We start from the raw sequence: 23,028 nt of genomic DNA on the forward strand, positions 1-23,028 counted from the left end.
AAACAAATGTTCTGAAAGATGCTGAAGAAAACAGCATCTCCGCCTGGGGTCTCCTTCTGCCAAAAAAACAAAAAGCCCCAAACGGTTGCCATTGAGTCAGTTCTAACTCATGGTGACCCTATGTGTGTCAAAGTAGAACTGTGCTCCATAGGATATTCAAAGGCTGATTTTTTGAAAGTAGATTGCCAGGCCTTTCTTCCAAGGTACCTATGGGTGGACTCGGACCTCCAGCCTTTAGAGTGACCTTTAAGTTAACCATTGAGTTAGCACCCCAGCACGTTAACTGTTTGAACCATCCAGAGACTCCCCAACTTTCTGCAGCTCCCCTTAAAAACTTTGTTAATGAGTTCACCAAAGTGGGTTCCCAAACCACCTGGATCTCATGTTTTCTGCATATCAGCTACATGGAGAGCTCCAAAAGGGCTCACAGTCCCTCCAGGGCCTGCCCCTCTGATAAGGAAGAGAGAACTGATAGGAAAGGTTTCAACCAAGTGCATAGATAATGATCATGGTAGGAGTGGCTATCTACAGTGGGCAGGAAGCTTGGGTCCTGTCATGGATTGAATTGTGTCCCCCCAAAATATGTGTCAACTTGGTTGGGCCATGGTTCCCAGTATTTGGTGGTTGTCCTCCATTTTGTGATTGTAATTTTATGTTAAAGAGGGTTAGGAAGGGATTGCAACACCCTTACTAAGGTCACATTCCTGATCCAATGTAAAGGGAGTTTCCCTGGAGTGTGGTCTGCACCACCTTTTGTCTTACAAGAGATAAAAGGAAAGGGAAGCAAGTGGAGAGTGGGGACCTCATACCACCAAGAAAGAAGCACTGGGAGTGGGGCGTGTCCTGTGGACCTGGGGTTCCTGAGCAGAGAAGCACCTAATCCAGGGGAAGACTGAGGAGAAGGACCTTCCTCCAGAGCCAACAGAGAGAGAAAGCCTTCACCTGGAGCCAGTGCCCTGAATTTGCACTTTTAACCTCCTAGACTGTGAGTGTCTTAGTCATCTAGTGCTGCTGTAACAGAAATACCACTAATAAATGGCTTTAAAGAAGGGAAATTTATTTCCTCGCAGTAAAGTAGGCTGAAAGTCCAAATTCAGGGCGTTGGCTCCAGGGAAAGGCTTTCTCTCATTGTTGGTTCAATCTTCCCCTGGTCAAGGAGCTTCTCAGGCACAGGGACTCCAGGTCCAAAGGACACGCTCTGCTCCTGGTGCTACTTTCTTGGTAGTATGAGATCCCCCTGTCTCTCTGCTCTGTTCTTTCTTTTACATCTCAAGAGATTGCCTCAATAAGCAATCCAATCTTGTAGATTGAGTCCTGCCTCCCTAACACAACTGCCGCCCATCCTCCCTCATTAACATCATGAAGGCAGGATTTGCAACATATAGGAAAATCACACAATACTGGGAATCACAGCCCAGCCAAATTGATACACACATTTTTTGGGGGGACATAATTCAGACGGTGACAGTGAGAGAATAAATTTCTCTTTGTTAAAGTCATCCACTTGTGGTATTTCTGTTATAGCAGTGCTGGATGACTAAGATAGGGCCCATGCCAGGGGCAGTGACGATAGCCACTAGAAATTGTCTGCTAGCATGACATCCTAAAGTTTTCCCAGTTCTTCTAGACACTCATATCAGGAGCAGCTAGAAACAAGCAGAGTTGAAGGATGAATCTGGATGGCAGAACTGTTAAGAGTGACTTCTGTCACATCCACTGGGGGTAACACTTACTTGGCCTTTACGATACATATTATTGTATGTTAGGTATCTGTTCTGAATCTTCATCCAGAGGGTAAACTCTTTGAGGGCAGTGATAGACTATATTCTGTATTTCTCTTATATTCTTTACAAGATGAACACTCAGTAATTGTTGTTGGTTATGTTTTTACTGTATAAACCGGTTGCCATTGAGTCACCTCCGGCACATGGTGACCCCATGTGTTTCAGAGTAGAATTGTGCTCCATAGGGTTTTCAGTGGCTGATTTTTTGGAAGTAGATTACCAGGACCTTATTCCAAGGCCCCTCTGGGTAGACTTGAACTTCCAACTTTTCAGTTGGCAGCTGAGAGTGTTAACCATTTGCACCACCCAGGGACTCCTTTTGCTGCATACCTTGCAGTAAAACCTCATCAATCAGAGTCCTAGAATTTTCACTCATTTGGGCAGAGTTGTCAACAGTATCTGTCGAACACTTATTAAGATGGAACGGTGTCAGATGCCTTTGCCACTTGAGCTGGCCCATGGTTCCTAGATGAGCTCACTCAAGGTGACAAGACTAGGGACATGCAAAGGGCTAGGAATGAATATTTACAGTGTCCCTTGGTGCCAACTGGAAGTGTCAGGGATAAGAGTTAGCAGGGGTACACGTCCTCTGTTCTCTTGGCACTCCCTAGAGAAGTTCACTTGAGCTGGGGCCCAGCTAGACACATCATGGACCGGGGTTCCGGTGGAGGGACTCTAACCCCTGTGCTCTCCCTTTATGTAGATCAAGTAGAGGAGAGGTCTTGCCAGTGGGGAACAAACAAGTCTTTGAGGTTCCAGGCAGCCTTAACATTAGAGGAATGCTGGGAAATTCCATCTGCTCAGCACCTTGAAGCTCCCCAGTTACCTAGGAACCTGAATTTTGGGGTGGCCTCTCCCACACGGGGGGAGCAGGGAACCTCATTTTATCCAGTGAAAAGTTGCATCTCCTTCCTCTGGGAGAGGGGGAGCTATGGGGCCCAACTAGCTCATTGCCAGACAATCCAGAGAGTTACAGGGATCAGATACTGAACATATTAAAATACAAACATATTAAAACTTGGACCCTGTGCTGCCAACTTTTCTCCTCCCCACTTTAGGACCCCTTAGTGCAGAAATTGCTAACTGGGGGCCTGTAGGCCCTTTTCAGTCTGTAGATGTGCAGTGTTCATAGTGACTGGTGTTCACGATGTTTTTATATTTTGAAAAAGCGATGAACTCACATGGCTCAAAAATCAAATCATTATAAAAAGGTACATGGTAAAAGTAAAAGCTCTTACCCTTACCTCTGTCTGCCTGTCCAGGCACCTCCCCAGTCACTGCTTTTATTTGTTTCTTATATATCTTCTCATATCTAATCTAATCCTTCCAGAGTTTCTTTTTGCAAAGACAAACTAGTAGAAATATATATTCTGTCTCCATCCCTTTCTTTCTTACATGAATTACAGCATACTGTACACTCTGGTTTTGTTACTTTTTTCACTTAATAATTTATCTTGGAGGTCTTTCTATATCAGCATGTAGCTAGGGTTCTCATTCATTTTTATAGGGATGTAATGTTCCATTGTATGGATGCCCCATACTTTATGTAACCAGTCTTCTACTTATAGACACTTGGGTTGTTTTTAGTCGTTTGTTTGCTGTTTATTACAAGTAACGCTGCAGTAAATAAGCCTACCATTTTGTATGTGTACCTGCACACATATAGTATTTAAAAATTTTGAGGTATTTTTGGATTATTAAAAGGGCTAGTGTCTTAGTTATCTAGTGCTACTATAACAAAAATAACATAAGTGGATGGCTTTTACAAAGAGAAATTTATTCTCTCACAGTCTAGGAGGCTAGAAGTCTGAATTCAGGGTGCCAGTCCAGGGGAACGCATTCACTTTCTGTTGGTTCTAGGGGAAGATCCTTGCCATCAATCTTCCCCTGGTCTAGGAGCTTCTCAGCACAGGAACCCCAGGTCCAAAGGATGAGCTCTGCTCCTGGTACTTCTTGCTGGGTGGCATGAAGCCCCTTTCCTCTCTGCTGGATTCTCTTTTATATCTCAGAAGAGATAGACTCAGCATACAACCTAATCCTGTAGATTGAGTCCTGCCTCATTAACATAACTGCCTCTAATCCTGCCTCATTAACATCATAGAGGTTGGATTTACAATACATAGGAAAATCACATTAGATTACAAAATGGTGGACAATCACACAATACTGGGAGTCATGGCCTTGCCAAGTCAACACATATCTTGGGGTGACACAGTTCAATCCATAACAACTGGAAACACTGGATTCTAATAACTGCATGTTGACAATTGGTTGGATTTGAGCAACTGCTGTTTTTTTAAGTAGAACCAACCTGCTTCTATTTGACACATTTCCTTATGCTGTCTCTCTTCCATTCAGGCAGGTGTTGATTGTCATTTGTCATCACGATTATGCTGTTTTCCTTATGGTGGGTTAAAGAGGAAGGGGAATTAGCTCTTGTACTCCTGTCTCTTCAAAGTAGAAACTGAAAGCCCAAGGAGGCTGTCTTTTTCAAAACAAGGGGAGAAGGCAAATTTCTACATGGGTGTGAATCTGCTTCATTTGCACCTGACTGCTTGGCTCATTGATGTTACTTGTCTGGGCACTGGAGTTTACAGGCCCTGCTTTGGTGCATCCATGCCTTTCTGTCATCTCAAAGTTGAAGGAAAGGAGCTCTGCTGTCTGGTTACTTTAGCACTTCCTGGGTAGCTACTCGGAGACCAGCAATAAAAATGAACAAGACAGCAAAAAGCACTGTTCTGCTACAGGTATTATCTCACCAGAGCCTCAAGAGAAAGTAGTATTATTATCTCTGTTTTATAGATGAGGAAACAGTAACAGAGAAGTATAAGGTAACTTGACCATAACTGACAACTGCTACATGGTACAGTTTACATTTTCATTTAGATCCCTAGTGATATTTTGGCTCTAGGGCCCTGATGTTGTAGCCAATGTATTATGGTGCTTCCAAAGTCTTAAAACTAGGTGTGTTTTACAGTTAAACCTCTCATCTTCTAAGCTTGTTATCAGTGACAGCATGGACATGATAGTCATGGCAAAGATAAGCGAGACATTTCTGAAAATAAATGATATTGCCTACCCCAAAGAGAGCTCGTATCATATAATGAGAATGAGCTTTGTTCTCCTAAAAAAGGCAACCACTTTTCCTTTATGGCTGCTCACATTTTATAACGTCATTGGCTCCATTGCCCTCTTGCTCCTTCAGACCCCAGACATTTATTGAGCAACTTATACTTGCCAGGCACTGTGACAGGTATGAGAGATAATACGAATGATCCACCCTGGTCCTTGGAGTCTAGTTAGGACGTGCCAAGAGAGAGCTTGGTGCCACATGATAAGTGTGGTATTGGGGTGACATGATACATCAGGCTGGGACCTTGCTCAGATATAAGAAACAAATTCACTGTGGAATGACAGTATGAGTGGCTCCAGCTGTCTTGGGTCTTCGTCATTTTACATTGCCCTGTGAAGGAAGGAAGCGAGGGGCCCGGAAGTGGAGGCCTGTGAGTTGAGGTGTTGAGCCATCCTCTGCCCACAGCCCAGGGTGAACATGACAGTAGTGGGTGCAGCTCTGGAGGCTGTTGGTTCTTTGGAGACTGGCTTAGTCAGGGTAGAAGGTGGGCTGGAGGAAATCTTTCCCTTTTGCTTCTCCCCATCTCAGCTTTTCTAGTTCCTGGTCATTTGTTTAGCCATTGACGGTCATTGCTCCCTCCCTGTGGGGCACTTACACTGGGAATTAGGTTTCACCAGTAGAGCAGATTCCTCTTCACCAGTGAAGGACTTTCAGCCCCAGCCAGTTGAGGTGGGAGAAGCATCTGTAGGTGAGTGTGGTGGGCTGGAGCTGGGGGTACAGTTCACAGATCACCATATTCAACCTCTGCAATCACACCTTACCAAAGGATTTGCAGGGTAGGGCTTCTTTCTCAGGGCATCTCCTTTTTTTGGCTTTTTATTGTTGCAGTTTATCTTTCTTCTCTTCTAAATTTGCCTGCAATAGCATCTGTCATCTCTGTGGTTATCTTAGAACAATTGGGATTCTTGCTTTTTATTTATCCTCCTCTGAGTATGATGCTAACCACAGCAACCTACAGGCAGAGGTAGGTAGGGAGGGAGCAGCTGGTGCTAGTGATGCAACTGTACAAAACAAAGGTGTTGAAACTCAGCCCTAGTGACCACTGGGGATCTGCTGCTTGTGCTCCCTAGGGGTGAGTAGTTGGAAAGCAGTGGCTTTCAGGTTAAAAAGGAGAACTGAGAGTGCTGTTGGGATGCAGACAACAGGCATTCCTGGGGCTCCAGCTGTGTGCATTCTCTGTGGGGAGACAAGAGAAGTATCCAGTAGTTGAGTTACCCTCCAAGGAACTTAGAGACCAGCGGGGTGAGCAGCATGTGCAGTTGACTTATCCTCTTCAGAAAAATGAATGGGTTGGGTTAAGTCAGTGTTCCCAATGGGGCCAGTACTGCCCCTAGAGCAGTGCTTCGCAACCTTTCAGTATGCAAATGAATTGCTTGGGGAATCTTATAGAAATTCAGATTCTGATTCTGGAATTCTGAGCCCAGGCCTAAGATTCTGTAGTTCCAACAGATGCCCAGCGGATGCTGCTGGCCCCAGGAACACACTTTGAGAATCAAGAACCCAGAGGGCATTTGAAAATCTATGGGAGGTGGCTTTTGGTTGCCATGATGACTGAGGGATACCACTGGGATTTACTGTGTGGGGGCTAAGGATTCGTGATTCGGTGTGGGATCAACCCTATCAATGCGAAACTGTCACCTGCCCTGTCCAAACTCAGCTCACTACAAATATAAATCAGTAGTACTTTCTTATATAATAATGTTAAAAAGTTTTAAAAAGAAGTTGTACCAAACACCCAGTAATTTTAGAGACAGTTGTTTTGGAAATATAAAACTTAAGTGGAATTAAGGCAAAGTCTTGGATTTACTGGATGATTTTCCCCACTTCATGCACTCTGTCTACTCCTAGATTAGAATATTTGCAAATATACATTTAACTGAAAAGGGGTTCAATGCAATAATTAGTTATACTGCAAAAGCAAGAAAACCACTTGCAGATTTGTAACAGGAGGTTTGAGACTTGGCTTAATAGACTTAGAACCAAATTTCAAATTAGCAAAGGCATGCACGATGTCACAACTCAATGAACTTCATTTATGAAGGCTGTTTTAAAAGTATTTTATATACTTATTACATATATTTATATTAGTAGTACTATAAGGAATCTCTTATGAGAATTAGATATTGTTTATTTTGGCTTGTCTTTTGTTTTGTACTCTTACTGTGATATTCTCCTTGGAGATCTACCAAACAACTTTTTTTCCAATCCATCCTCTTCTCCCCATTGACCAAACTAAAAGTTTCCAAGGTGTTTTTAATGCTAAAGACTGAATATAGCCTCAACTCTGTGGGTAAGATTTCCAAACTGGAGACATGTTTCCCGTAATACTTTGTCACTACCCTGTCCCATGTCATAGCATGGTAAGTTATTATGACTCTATTAAAAAAAAAAAAAAGAACAAAAACCCAACCTTTTGCCATCAAGTCGGTTCTGACATGTAGCAACCCTGTAGGATAGAGTAGAACTGCCCCATAGTGTTTCCAAGGAGCAGCTGGTGGATTCGAACTGCCAACCTTTTGGTTAGCAGCCTGAAATCTTAACCACTGCACCAAAGTTATTTCCTTCTTCCTATTATCATATACAGACAGATAAGTGAGTTTGTTATTTCTTATCTTTTCATTTTTTTATTCTGTGTCTACCTGAATCCCTGTACTTCTTATATGCAGTGGCTTCTACATGCCTTCTGTTAAATCTAAACATATCTATTATAAGTAGGTGTAACCACTGACTACTGCGTTATGTGTTCAAGTGTAGTCATGCATGAGCCAATAATATTGAAATATGTGTACTTTTATTATAAATTGCTTTCCTTTTTTTCTCCTTTATTATAATTAGCACTAAATTATGCAAATAGGTCAATTAACTTATCTATGAATGTCATTTCTGAATGATAAAGAGCGTGTTACCAAATATTTGTTATGAAAATGGGGCATGAGTTGGATAGTGTGAAGAACTACTGGGTAAATGCTCTCTAAGTTCTCTGACATTCTTTATATAACATTTTAAAAACAATAAATGACAGCCTGACTTGTGACTAAGTTAAAAAAAACTCCTAGAGGAGAGAGCCATCATTGAAAGTTAGTGTCATCCATACTGTTTTCATGGATGAGGTAATATGAATCCTCAAGACTTAAAACAGTGGTTCTCACCCTTCGCTGCGCTTAAAAAAAATAAATACAACTTGGCTCCACCCAGGATTATCTGAAATGGATTCTCTGCAGTGAGATCTTGACATCTGGAGTGTCTGAAAACCTCCCTAGATGATTCTGATGCACTGTGGGGGTTGAGAATCACTGCCTACTGGGTGGGTAAGATTTAGTGAGATGGAAGGAATTTGGGAGAGTTTCTCGGGTGTGGGAGCCAAATAAATGAAAGGAGGAAGGCATGGCCTGGGGAAAAATAGGAAGCAGGGCTAACTAGAGTGTGACTTTCCAAGAGGGGTGGAAACAAATTCTGTAGAGATCCTACCAGAGGAATTCCTGGGTGTGGATTCCTTCCTTCCCATTCTTTCTGTCATATTTTAGTGACTAGCATTTGCTTCACCTCCTTAGACCACAGAAAGCCCAAGAAGCCAGGGAAGTGAGTTTGTTCTTAATTCCACAAACAGCGGAACACTTGGAAGGGTGACATGATGATGTTTTAGCGAGGTCTGCCTGGCCCGAGCTTGCATGTCTTAGCGCTTGGCATTCTGTTTCTGGATTGTGTAACTGGTCACTATATCCATTCCAGGAAGGCCCTGAATAGTGCCTACAGTTAAGCATTCAACTACTGGCTGAAAGGTTAGCAGTTCTAACCTACTTAGAGGCACCTGGGAAGACAGGCCTGGTGATCCAAAGCGCATGGCCTTAAAAACCACATGGGGCAGTTCTTCTCTGCACGCATGGAGTTGCCATGAGTTGCAATCAACTCAATGGCAGCTAACAACAGTAACATACCCATCCTGCTCTCTACCACTCCCCACATCAGTGGTGGCTTCACAAGTGTGACCCAAGGCATTGTTTCCCAGCCCCGAAAGGTCTGGGTGATATTGCTGATGTTATTGGGTGGATTTGAAAATGTCTTGGAAGTTAATCCCTTCTAAACCAAAAAACCAAACCCATTGCTGTCAAGTCGATTCTGACTCATAGTGACCCTAGACAGTTTCCTAAACTAAGTCATATCACTTCTGATGAACTGTCCCATCCTTAGACCACCAAGCTGGAATGAGAGCAGCCAACATCAAAGCACACACAATGCCAACTGCACTTGGTTAATAACCAGCCAGTTATCTTCTGGAAGCATCTCATGGGACACTGCTAGATGAGGCACAGATCCATGCTGTAATTTCTGCAAACTCAAGTAAGTGCAACTTTCATTAACAATGCCCATGAAGGCAGAGCCCTCCCTGACTTCCCTGGCTGGCTCAGCAGGAGCTGAGATGGTGTGAGAGCACTTATACAAGAACTTACTAAGCGCGTTATAGGATCTGGTGTGTGCATTTCCCAGGCATTATTTTGAACAGCTAATTCAGAAAGGACCAATAGTGTGGAAACAGAGAGGTCACTGTATGATATTGCCTTCAGGGTGAACAAGAAGCAATTAAATGCTGCCTGCCAAGAAATATCTAAGGAGTACAATGCATTGAGTTGGGGGGGTGGAGTGTAGGGCCAGGACTGAATGGGGAGGAAAGAAGAAGAAATAGGGGAGCAACTAACCCACAGTTAGTCTTCACTGTCAGTTGTGTTGGGAATTTAATATTACCCATTGTCCTAGAAACGAACAGAGGTGTAGGAATTCTTCAATTTTATTTTCTGTGAACAGATGTCTTAAAGGAAGAGGGCCTCTTCCTTCCATGGACACTACCATCTGACACTGTTGGATCAGTGGCTACTGTTTTAGTGTTGAGGGAGATGCTGCAGAATGCTGTGCACAGGTCAGAATGGAGTCTTTGGCCTCAAGGAGTAGCCTTAGAATACCCTGAATAAGAGGTGCTGATAGAGGTCATTCAGGGCATCCTCCTACCTCCAGGATCCTGGCACCCATTCCTATCCACTATGGATTGTGACTGAGAAGGCCCTGGCATCTTAAGGTAGATGTAGGACCAAGGTTAGGGAACAGGGATGGAGGACCGTTGCTGGCGATGATATGTCTCACCTTAGCACCTATCTACTATCTGCTTAGGCCTACTCTGACCTAAAGCAAAGGACCAGTGAAAATGTTTCTACTGACAATAGACTACTCTGGATGCAAACACACAAACATTTTCAAAACCTCCCTTGTTGAGTGCACCCTATTTTCGAGAAAACCTTTGAGGGATCTTAAAGATCATGTTGTCCAGTCCCCTCAGTTTACAGATGAGGAAACTAAGGCCTAGAGAAGGGGAGGAAGTTGATCAAGATTACCTAGTAAGTGATTGTGAATGGATTAGAGATTACTTCTGACTCCCATTTCTGTTTTCGTTTGGGCTGGGAAAATTGATTTGCCCAGGTCAGGGTCAGTTTTACCAACTATTTTATGAAAGTGGCCAGGTCCAGCAGTGTTAAAACAACAAAACAAAACAAATCTCAGAATAGAAAAATGGGAGGGGATCATTTGCAGCCTTGGAAGGGGCTCTTTCCACAAGTCAGACTTCTGATGCCCATTGCTTTTGAGTTGATTGCAACTCATGGTCACCCAATGAGTGTTTCAGAAGTAGCTCACCAAGCCATTCTTTCAAGGCGGTCTTTTGGTTAGCCACAGAGTGTTAATGGTTTGCACCACCTAGGGATTCTTTATTTCTAATAGGAGGGAGCTAGTTTAAGTAAAGGGTGAATCCTTGTTGGCGTTATTGTCCCCATTTTGACATCAGAAATAATAAACATGCTTGATGAAGTGTCTAAGGAACTAGTCCGCTCTCATTTATCAGCACTCTCTCTCTAGGACATATCTGTGTTCTCACATCCATTCTCTGACTGGCTGCCCTAGTCTAGCCCACAGCCTCTCCCTGTTTGATATCATCTGTTTGACTCCATCCTCAACAATGTCGTCACATTGCCCTGGCTATTCGAGAACTGGCTGCATGACCTTAAGCAAGTTACTTAACCTTTCTAAACCTCATGTGTAAATGAGGGTAGACAGTATCACCCAGGGTTATAGATAGGATCAATTAAGACAATGTGGTTATGCATCTGAGACCTTGGTGGTTTAGCAGTGGGGTTCTCCCCTTCCATGTAGGCCAGCCAACTCACCTCATGCACAGGTGCCACTTACCACTCACTGGAGGCTTGTGTATGGCTATGATGCTGAATAGGTTTCAGTGGAGCCTCCAGACTAAGACGGACTAGGAAGAATTTCTGGTGATCTACTTCTGAAAATCAGCTAGTAAAAACGGTATGGATCACAGTGGTCCAATCTGCAACTGATCATGGGAATGGCACAGGACCGGGCAGTGTTTTGTTCTGTTGTGCATGGGGTCACCAAGAGTTGGGGGCAACTTGACGACAGCTAGCAACAACAATAGTTATGCACCTAGCATAGCGTCTGGCACATATTAATTACCTAACGTATGTTAGGTCCTGGAACTGATGATGACTCCTTACTTCATACAAAAGAAGGAATAAACCCCTTTCAATTCAACTAATTCAGGAAGCATTTATTGGCTCCTGTTATGTGTTTAGTCATTGTACTGAGTACTATGGTTACAGAATGAGTAAGCCATGCTCACTGACCTCAGGGAGCTAAAAATTTAGTGGAGGATACACATGCATGCATAATGCAGTGTGATGAGTGATACATTAGCAGCAAACACAAGGGCCATGAGGACCCAGAGAGTAAGCAACTAGTCTACTTGGCGTGGTATCTGAGGTTCCCCAGTCCTCCAGCCCTGTCTCCCACGCTATCCCTGTGCCCATGTATTCTGTTCTCTTACTCACATTTTCCCAAATACATCCTGCACTTCATCCAGTGCCCTCCCCTTCCCTAAAGCAGTGGGGGCCATTTCATGCTGTTCCCTTGCCTAGAATTACCTCTCCTCGTCTCCTCACTCCCCAACTCTGCCTGTCCTCCAGTGCCAGTATTCATACCCCATTTTCCATAAAGTCTTAGTTTATACCCAAATCATTTTCCATTATGTTTGTTGTATTTTTTTGAAAAAATTTTTACTGTATAATATATGCTTATTGTATAAAAATCAGGGAATATAGAAAATAATAAATTGAATAAAAATCACCCATAAATCAGTGTCTTAGTCATCTAGTGCTGCTGTAACAGAAGTACCACAAGTGGATGGCTTTAACAAAGAGAAAGTTAGTCTCTCACAGTCTAGGAGGTTAGAAGTCCAAATTCAGGGTGCCAGCTCCAGGGGAAGACTTTCGCTCTCCGTTGACTCTGGCAGAAGGTCCTTGTCATTAATCTTCCCCAGTCTACCCCAGGTCCAAACCCAAAAACAAACCCGCTGCCATCAAGCCAATTCCGACACATAGTAACCCTATAGGACAGAGTAGAACTGCCCCACAGGGTTTCCAAGGAGCACCTGGTGAATTCGAACTGCTGACCTTTTGGGTAGCAGCCGTAGCTCTTAACCACTACACCACCAGGGTTTCCCCGGGTCCAAAGGACGTGCTGTTCTCCTGGCACTTTTTTCTTAGTGGTATGAGGCCCCTCTCTCTCTCTCTCTCTGCTCACTTCTTTCTTTTATCTTTCAAAAGAGGTTGGGTTTAGATACAACCTAATCTTGTAGATTGAGTCCTACATCATTAATATTACTGCCATAATCCCACCTCATTAACATCATAGAGGTAGGATTTACAACACACAGGGAAATCACATCAGATGACAAAATGGTGGACAATCACACAATACTGGGAATCGTGGCCTAGCCAAGTTGACACACATTTTTGGGGGGACACAATTCAATCCATGACAATCCACTAAACAGAGATAACCACTATTAACATTGTGGTATGTTTCCTTCCAGTCTTTTTTCAGTACACACATGCACACATACACGTCTTTTTGCATTTTCTTCATTCTTCCTTACATTGTAGTTTGTCACATGTACCCATCTCCATTGGACTGTAAGCTCTTTGAGGGCAAGGACAGTATGTCATCCATTTAGCATCTTGCACTAGGAGGCGCTCCATAAACGTTAGCTGACTAGAACAATTCGGTGAATTTCTTTGGCTCTGGAATCCAGCACTTCATGATCTCAAGAAAGGAGACTGGCTGTCTCGGTGCTTGCTGCTTGTTTAAAACTTGTACCTATTCCTTGAGCTGGCCAGTCAGTCACTGTGCTGGGTGGCTGGAGGAAGGGACTAAAAATCCATAATTATTCAACAAATGGCTTGGCCACGGGCCAGTGATTAAGTATATTCTGCATCAGATTGTGCTGAAAAGCAGGTCTGCCCCTATAATATGACTAAGGCCCGTTGTCTTGCTTTAGAATGACACAGTTGATTCTGGCAAATCTTTCTTTATCCTCTCTGATCAAAAAATAACATTGACGTTCACCCAGGGGTGAGTGGGGGAGATTTTCTTCTCTGAGAAGTCAGGTTTGGCTCTAAAATACTCTTTGCTTAGATTAAAATTCAAGAGACTCTTGAGCTGGAGTTGGAAGTGGAAATAACACAGGCTCTTTTCCAAAAAGCTCTGCGTGGGGAGGCTGGGGCCAGGTCAGGAGGGGAATTTAGTCAGCAGGGCTACAGGTTAAAGCAAAGCAGAGCACACAAAAGAGAACTGTCCGGGGGAGTAAAAGCAGAAGAAAATGTTAACATGGCTCAGGATCCCTTCAAGGCATTTGCAGAAAACATAAGAGGCTGGTGATATGTTAAGTACCTTCCATTTTTGGAACAAAATGTAGGAAATTCATTGGTATAGATAGCAACAGAACTGTAAAAGCAGATATAGAGGAGGCAAGCCCACTTGCCACCTGGGATTTTTATTTGACTATGGTGGCCTGTTTGTTATTTAGATGTCTTTTTTCTTTAAAGGGTGTGTGGCATAGCAGAAGCTATTCCTAGAATTAAATATCTCTGGGGGAATTACATTCCAACATCAAGGAAAAAGCCTGCAAAGTTTTGGCTTCTGATGAAAAGCATCTAAAACCAAGTGAAATCAAAGGGAACTCTAAAACAAACAAGCCATTGATTTGGATGATGCGAAGAAACCTTGGTCAGAGAGCCTCTTTTGAAGCATAAAAAAGGGACGAGGAGAGAGGAATTATTTAGGGCGCAGTCTTTGAGGCTACCTTCTGGGGTGGGGTTTCTTCTCTCTAGGAAGCGATTAAGGAGCCCTGGTGACACTGCTAACCACCAGTTGCTTTGAGGCAGAAAGGTGTGGCATTGTGTTTCCGTAGAGATTTACAGCCTTGAAAACTCTAGGGGGTCACTATGAGTTGGAATCTATTCAATGGCAGTGGGTTGGGTTGGGTTGGGTGTTGCAGCGGTTAAGCACTTGGCTGCTAACTGAAAGGTTGGCAGTTCGAACCCACCAGCTGCTCCACAGGAGAAAGATGTGGCAGTCTGCTTCCATAAATATTTCAGCCTTGGAAACCCTATGAGGCAGCTCGACTCTGTCCTATATGGTCACTATGAGTCTGAATCAACTCAGAGGCAGTGGGTTTGTTTTTTTATCTTTTCATACATCAATTAGGAGTCCCGGGTGGCTACTAACCAAAAGGTTGGAGGTTCCAGTCGGCTGAGAGGTGCCTTGGAAGAAAGGCTTGGAGATCTACTTCTGAGAAATCAGCCATTGAAAATTGTATGGAGCACAGTTCTATTCTGACGAACTTAGGATTGCCGTGGTTTTATACGCCATTAAAAAGGAATAAAATTGATGGAATCCTGGTGGTTTACACAGTGCAAACAAGGAGCTCAAGGGTCGAGGAACTAGTGACTTGCTCGAGGTTACTAGGACATTAGTACTAAACTGAGAAAATATGCTTAAAAAAAAAAATCCCACATCTAGTTTCTTTCTACAACTCTACATTGCCTGTGGAAGGTAAAGGGATTTAGTGGGAAGAGCAAGTTTGGGATGCTTGGTTTGAATCCTGGCTGATTTTCAACAAGTTTTTAATATTTTTCCAGCCTCAATTTCCTTATCTATTCTTAATTCAAACTGCCCTGGTTCGTGTCCCAACCTGCTCAAACATGACCTCCAGCTTCTCATAAACTCTCCTCTCGTCTCACTTACTCATTCAGACGTTATTCCAAGTGCTGGGGATACAGCAGTGAATCCAAGAGACAAAGGCCTTGCCTTCATGGAGTTTACGTGGACAAGCACTGTGTAATAGGAATGTAATGTGAGCCACAGGCATCGTTTTTAATTTTCTAATAGCCTCATTAAACACAGTTTAAGAAACGGATGAAATTAATTTAATAATATATTTGATTTTATCTAATAGACCCCAAAAGGAACCCTACTGGTACAATGGTTAAGCACTCAGCTGATAATGGAAAGGTTGGCTGTTCGAACCTACCCAGCGGCTTTGTGGGAGAAAGACCTGGCGATCTGCTTCTGTAAAGATTACAGCCTAGAAATCCCTCTGTCATATGGGGTTGCTAGGAGTTGCAAACCAATTCAACAGCACCCAACAACAACAATAAGCCCAAAATATTATTATTCCAGTAAGTCATCTCTCTAAGAATTTATTAATGAGATATTGTACACACCTTCTTTTGAACTAGCTCTTTGAAATCTGGGGCATGTGTTACTCTTACAGCACTTCTCAGTGTGAAGTAGCCACATTTCAAGTGTTCACCAGCCTCATGTGGTTTGTACTGGACAATGAAGTTTAAGGGCTTAGGAGCAAGACTCTGCCAGCCGCCCAGTGATGAAAGCTGAGGGAAGCTGGCCCTGCTGCCTGAGGGAGAATGCTGCCTGCCTGGACAAAGGTCGCCTCTCCTGAGACACTCAGTCCTACCCCGGTGGAGCGTGCTGATTTCATGCCTGAAGAGGGAGAATGCCCGTACTACACAGTCTGACCTAGCCTGTGGGTTCAGGCAAGGAGATAACACCATGACGTCCTCTCTGTAACAATAATAGTAATAATAATTAGCACTTGTTGTTAGTGGCCCTTTTGTCAAACTCCAACTCATGGCAACCTTGTGTATAACAGAATGAAACGTTGCCTGATCATGAGCCATCTTCATGATTGTTGATATGATTGCTCGTCTTCCACCACTATAATGGGCAACATTCTGTTGTGATCCATAAGATTTTCATTGGCTTATTTTCAGAATAGATTGCCAGGGCCTTCTTCCTAGTCTATCTTAGTCTGGAAACTCCACTGAATCCTGCTCACTGTGGGTGACCCTGCTGGTATTTGAAATACCAATGGCATAGCTTCTAGCATTCATATTCTTGTTGTTAGTTGCCCTTGAATTGATTCCAGCTCATCGTGACCCCATGTGTGCAGAGCAGAACTGCTCCATAGGGTTTTCAAGGCTGAGACTTTTCAGAAGCAGATTCCCAGGCTTACCTTTCCAGGTACCTCAGGGTGAATTTAAACCATCAACATTTTGGCTAATAGTAGAGTGCTTAACCGTTTGCGCCACCCAGGGACTCCTCCAGTATCATAGCAACACACAAACCACCACAGTAGGCAAACTGACAGACAGATAGTGGAATTAGCACCTAATGAGCACTAAGTGTGGGCCAGACCCTGTGCTAAGCACTGCATATGCTCTATATTTTATAATCCTCCCAACACCCTTATAAGGAAGGTATTATTATCGATCTTTAACAGGCTGGGAAATAGGCTCAGAGAGGTTAGGTAACTTGCTGAGGGTCACACCGGTGGTAAATGGCAGACCTGGGACTGGAACCCATGGCTATGTAAAGCCAAAGCCTTGTGTTCTTAAAACAGAATGAGATCCATCCAGAGTCACACAGGAACTGAATACAAATTCCCTGAGCCTCAGTCCAAGGCTCTGTTCACCCATTCACAAGGCCACAATGCTAAGTTAAAATGTTTTGGAGATGAAGGTATCATTGACGATGACTAATGTCACATGGAGAGGTACATGTGAGGCATCCAACATCCCCAGACCCAGCCCTTCACCAGCTGTCACCCAGTATCCATAGCTGCCATCATGTTCATATGCAAATAAGATAGCACAATCTTTGAAAGTCATATAACAATGTACATATGTGTATTACAAATAAGATATTAACTCCTAAGTGATATGTAGAATCTTTGTAGATTCTAAAGCCTATGAAAGTTTGCTTTCCTTGTGAATGATTATTACCACTGTTATCTTTCAGTTGATCGTGTATCCAGGGAGATCACCATACCCCAGTTTGCACCTGTGCTCCCTGTAATATCAAATGACAACTGAGGACAGAACCTGGCTTGAATTTTCTGTCCCCAGCATGTCCCAGCACCTGGAAGTTTCTGAGCGCCATTTATGGATATATTGCAGTAAAAACTCAATGTACAAGAAAGCTAATTACTCAGATGTTTTCAGCATTTGCTAGCTTGTCCGGTGCTGAAATCAGTCTTTATATTCAGCTGTGGCTGGCCAGCAGCACTGCTGGTTCTTCACAGCCTAGTTAGAGAGATAAAAAAAAAAAAAAAAAGTTAGAGAGATAGGAGCCTGCAAACTTGATGGAGGGACCCAGGCTCCTTGCTCAATCCCAGGATGGGTGAGACGCCAGGAAGCCTACCACTGATCTCAGAAGAGAAAAGGCTCCAGGCTGTGCTGCCATTTCCTGGACATTCCTTGTGACCTTCCTCAATGGGATTACCTTGAAGAACATCCAAATCCGGTTCACTCATGTTAAGTCTCATCTCCTCCAATGAAGCCTTCCTGACCATTTCAGCCCCCACTCCGGCCCTCTGCTGCCTCTAATGTCCAACCAGTTGCTATTGGGTCAACCCCAACTCGTGACGACCCCATATGTGTCAAAGTAGAACTGTGCCCCATAAGGCTGTCAGTGGCTGATTTTTCAGAAGTAGATCACTAGATCTTTCTTCCAAGGCATGTTTGGGTGGGCTCATACCTCCCACTTTTTGGTTAGCAGCCAAGTATGTTAACCATTTGCATGGCCAGGGACTCCCTCTACTGTCCAGTACTATTGACTACGTGTGGCACTCACTGAGACACTGACACGCCCCCATCTCATATCGTTAGCTGCATATTTTCTGTATGGGTGTGCTCTTTCTTTCCTATTTCCAACCTTCTGTGACCTCTCCCGGTGACAACCCTGCATTGATTTGTAACACCTCTGATGACCTGACTGGTAAACTCTACCTTGTTCCAGAGAGGTTTTGAGGTGACATTTCATTATTGTAAGATATATGATGTTCTTAATTAGCTTTTCTTTTGGCTTTGTGTGCTTTCTCTCCATCCACAGTATACATCCTTTGAAGATCAGCCTGGTTTCTTGTAATCTCAGTCTCCATCTAGGATATCTGGCTGACTTACCTTGAGTGCTCAGTGACAATATGGAGTGAGGGGCTGATGTCCCAATCCAGATCAGCTCCCTCTGATGCCAGTCACTTACATAATACCTTTTACTTTCCTTTCATTGCTGTTACCACGATTTGTATCATATATTTATTTACATGTTAAAGCCTATCTCCCCACTGGGAGACCTATTTTGTTCTCAGCCGTATCCTGAGCACCCAGCACAATACCTAGAACCTGGGAGGGGCTCAGCAAAGATCAGTTCAATAAATGCATATATGAATGCATTGGTTGCTGTAGAAGAGGGTACTGGTGGGGAGAAGAGAGAGGTAGGGCCTGGGGCACTGAGGGGCTTTCTGAAGGCCTCAGCCATAAAGAGAAATGAGGTCAGCTGCAGAAGGGCATGTGGAATAATGGAAAACACATTGGCCTGGAAGACAGGGACCTGAGGGTCAGGCATTTTCCTGCACTAAGCTTTATTTTCTATGGGGTCCTGAGAAAGTCTCCTGAGGGTTAAGGGAGATATTTTTGTGCAATGGCTTTGTAAAGTGGCTTGGTAAGACATTATCCATTGCTCTGAAATCTGGTCCCTGCCTATCTGTTTCTGCTAGACCACTCTTCTCATTAAAAAAAACAAAACAAAACAAAAAAAACCTGTTTTTTCCCTTACTGCAAAAGTAATAGGTCATAATATAACAAAAATATTGGAAAATCCACAAGAAAATAAAAATCATTTTTAAGCCATATGCAAGAACTTTAAAAAAAAGAAAAGCTTGCAAGTGGCCATCTAAGATACATCTGTTGGTTCCATCCCCTTCAGAGCAAAGGAGAATGAAGAAAACCAAAGACCCAGGAAGATATTAGTCCAAAGAACTAATGGACCACGTGAACCACAGCGTCCACCAGCCTGAGCCCAGGAGAAATCAGTGGTACCTGGCTACAGTGGTACCTGGCTACTATCACTGACTGCTCTGACAGAGATCACAATAGAGGGCCCCCGACACACACACACACACACACACACACACACACAGTGTTCTGGTCTGACAGAGACTGGAGGAACCCATGAGATTATGGCCCCTGGACATCCTGCTAGCTCAGAACTGAAGCCACTCCCCAAGTCCACCTTTCAGCCAAAGATTAGACAGGCCTATACCAAAAAACCAAACTGAACCTGTTGCCATGGAGTCGATTCTGACTCATAGTGACCCTACAGGACAGAGTAGAACTGCCCCATAGAGTTTCCAAGAGGCGCCTGGTGGATTCAAACCACTGATCCTTTGGTTAGCAGCTGTACCACTTAACCACGACGCCACCAGGGTTTTCAGACAGGCCTATAAAACAAACAATAGCTCATGTGAGGAATGTGCTTCTTAGTTCAATCAAGTATACGAGACCAAATGGGCAACACCTGCCCAAAAGCAAAAACAAGATGGCAGGAAAGGACAGGAAAACTGAACGAATGGACAGGGAGAACCCAGGGTGGAAAGGGAAAGGGGGAGAGTGCTGACACATTGCAGGTATTGCAACCAATGTCACAAAACAATTTGTGTATAAATTTTTGAATGAGAAACTAATTTGTGTTGTGAACTTTCACCTAAAACACAATAAAAATAATTTTAAAAAATCATCTCCAAGATTACCACCGAGAAATAACACTAGCGAACATGTACAATCTTGAGTAATTTCTTTCTGAACATATGTGACCTAAGTTCCCCCAACCTCAGCAGCTGTGGGCAGGACAGAGCACCATTGCTGTCAGGTTCTCCCGCTGCTGGCTTGCTGAAGACCACTGCTGGGAGACCATACCAGGGCAGAGCCTTCCCACTGTGGCTGCTTCCAACATCCTTGGCAGCAGTGCCAGTGGGGAGCCTCTACAGGTGGCTTAGGGAGGGGTTATCTTCTTTCACTCTCTGCAAGTACTTATAGATTTATGCATTTATTGTCAGGACTATAAGCTCCAGAAGGACAAAAATCTTGCCAATTTGGCTAGTGCTGCCCCTTTGGCACCTAAAACAGTGCTTGCACATAGTAGGTGCTCAGTCAGTACTCACTGAATGAATGAATGGATGCCTGAATGAACACCTGAGTGCTGTATTACCTCATATGGAATAGGAAGCACCTAATGAATATTTGCCTTGGGTGAATTGTGCAGATGAGCTGCACAGAGGTCAGGTTCATTGGTTATGTACATCTGGTCTGCCAGCTCTGGCTATGGTTTGGACTTTGGCCTTAGCATAAAACACCATACAGGACCCCAATCCCTTTTGCTGTCGCGACTGTTACCTCTTGTAATTTCAACCATGCTCTCAAATCATGCTGCTTAGCATATGGCCAAGGTATTCTGCAAAGTTTTCTCCGGTTCACAGTCTTAACACCTCAAACTGCCCTAGACAAGAAAGCCTGTTTCTCCTCCAGCCCCTTTAGCTCGCTCTCCTGCTGGGTCCCGTTATTGTTGTTGTTGTTGTCAGGTGCCATTGAGTTGGCTCTGACTCATAGCAACTTATGTGTAACAGAACGAAACGTTGCCTGGTCCTGTTCCATCCTTATAATTGTTGCTGTGTTTGAGCCCATTGTTGTGGCCACTGTGTCAGTCCATCTTGTTGAAGGTCTTCCTCTTTTTTGCTGACCCTCTACTTTACTAAGCATGATGTCCTTCTCCAGGGATTAGCCCCTCTTGATAACCTGTCCAAAGTAGGTTAGACAAAGTCTCTCCATGCTTGCTTCTAAGGAGCCTTCTGACTGTACTTCCTCCAAGACAGATTTGTTTCTTCTTCTGGCAGTCCATGGTATATCCAGGATTCTTCACCAGCACCATAATTCAAGTGCATCAATTCTTCTACGGTCTTCCTTATTCATTGTCCAGCTTTCGCATGTATATGAGGCGATTGAAAATACAGTGGCTTGGGTCAGGTGCACCTTAATCGTCAAAGTGACATCTTTGCTTTTTAACACTTTAAAGAGGTCTTTTGCAGATATGCCCAATGCAATACGTCATTTGATTTCTTGACTGCTGCTTCCATGGCGTTGATTGTTGATTCAAGAAGAGTGAAATCCTTAATGACTTCAAGTCCTACATTTCTTCTTAGATAGGGCAGTGTTTCTGGCCATAATTGTGCATCTCTATCTTCAAGGGTGAGCATCAGTAGTGCAGACTGCCCCCAGATGCTCTGTTAACCCAGAAGTAAAACCATTCCCAAAGCCCGCTCTTCAGACAAAGATTAGACTAGACTGTAAAACATAAAATAATACTCGTGAAGAGCGTGCTTCTTAGTTCAATCAGATACATGAAACCAAATGGGCAGCTGCTGTCCAGAGGCAGGATGACAAGGCAGGAAGGGACAGGAGCTGGTTGAAGGACACAGGAAACCTGGGGTAAAAGGGGGAGTGTACTGTCACATTATACAGATTGCAACTAATGTCACATAACAATATGTGTATAATTTTTTTATATGAGAAATTAACTGGAGCTATAAACTTTAACCTAAAGCACAATTAAAAAAAAAAGTTAGGTCCAAAAATAAAAATAATGCAGACTGCATCGGTGGACTGGCTGGAAACTTCAAGATTGCTGCTCAGAGCTGGGCTTCTGGGATGGTGTCCCATTAGTCCTAGGCTACCCTCTTCTCACACACAAGGCTGGGCACAGTCTCAGGTTTTGGTGCCACTGAGTCAACTTCCCACTGCTATTCCTTCACATTTCCTTTTCCTCTCCAAAATGCAGACGTTGTTTTCTTCTGGGACATTACAATACTCCTGGGAGGAAAATGTGCCCCTAAGTGTTCCCCAAATTGTTATAAAAAGCCACTTCCACTGTGACCCCCCAGTAGCAGACAAGGTGTGATTCATCTCTTGTGTGTTTCCTGGGTGGAAGTCAAATCACCTGTACCAAAATTGTCCTCCAGATGTAAAGAATTACCTGTCCTCTAAGGAGCCAGAGCCAGCAAGATGAGTGAGAGAAGGCAAGGTAGATATGTTAGCCAAGCACTTTGTTGACCTCCCATGGCCCCTTGATGTCAGGCCCTGCATAGGTTAGTGCTGGGGCTGCTGTTTTTAATATTCATGAGGCTCTGCAGCAGGCCCTTAGATCTGAGAAACTGAGTTCATGAGAGTGGCCATTTCTCCCAGGCCTTAATCAGGACAGCTTTAGAAATACTAGGTGACATAGGTCTGTTCCACCCTCTTAGGGCAGGTGGCGAATAAGTGAATATTACTTAAGTTTGTTTAAAAGAAGCCTCTGGAAGAGAGCATTTATCTTTTTCCTCAGCTTTTTTACACATTGGCAGAAGAGCCTGGAACCTTTGCTGGCCTCTCTTTATTAAGAGCTGCTCCAAAGCCACTTCTCACTCACAGGTGTCGATTCCACCTTGGAGCATGTCCACTGCCTCCTGCCCCCCTTTCTCCTGCTCTCTTACCTCTCCCGTGGCAATGGCGCACCACTGCTCACTCTCACAACAGTGTCTCATCTGATCCTACTCCCACGGGGCGGGAAGGAAAACAGTTATTGGCTGGCTTCCCTAAGGACACATGGTCATGATGTTAGCACTTGAACCTGAGTTCTGACACTTGATCAGAACCTTTCTACTGCACCATGTTGCTGCTGGCCTTTTGACAGAGGGGCTTGGGACAGGCCAGGACGGACGCTTGAGAGGAGACTCAGACTAGAGTTTTGACGGGGAAATTGTTGGCGACAGTTGGCGAAAATGATGCTTGGGGTCATCTCTGTAGGCTGTGCTCATTGTTGTCC

General features: G+C 43.9%; 1 protein-coding gene across 1 annotated transcript in view; it reads left to right on the forward strand.

The window, feature by feature from the left end:
- Window positions 1–23,028, forward strand: part of CRACR2A (calcium release activated channel regulator 2A) — a 154,525-nt gene that overhangs the window by 12,727 nt on the left and 118,770 nt on the right. The window lies entirely within an intron of this gene.

The sequence above is a fragment of the Loxodonta africana genome, chromosome 4 (genome assembly GCF_030014295.1).
Source record: "Loxodonta africana isolate mLoxAfr1 chromosome 4, mLoxAfr1.hap2, whole genome shotgun sequence".
NCBI classification, from domain to species: domain Eukaryota; kingdom Metazoa; phylum Chordata; class Mammalia; order Proboscidea; family Elephantidae; genus Loxodonta; species Loxodonta africana.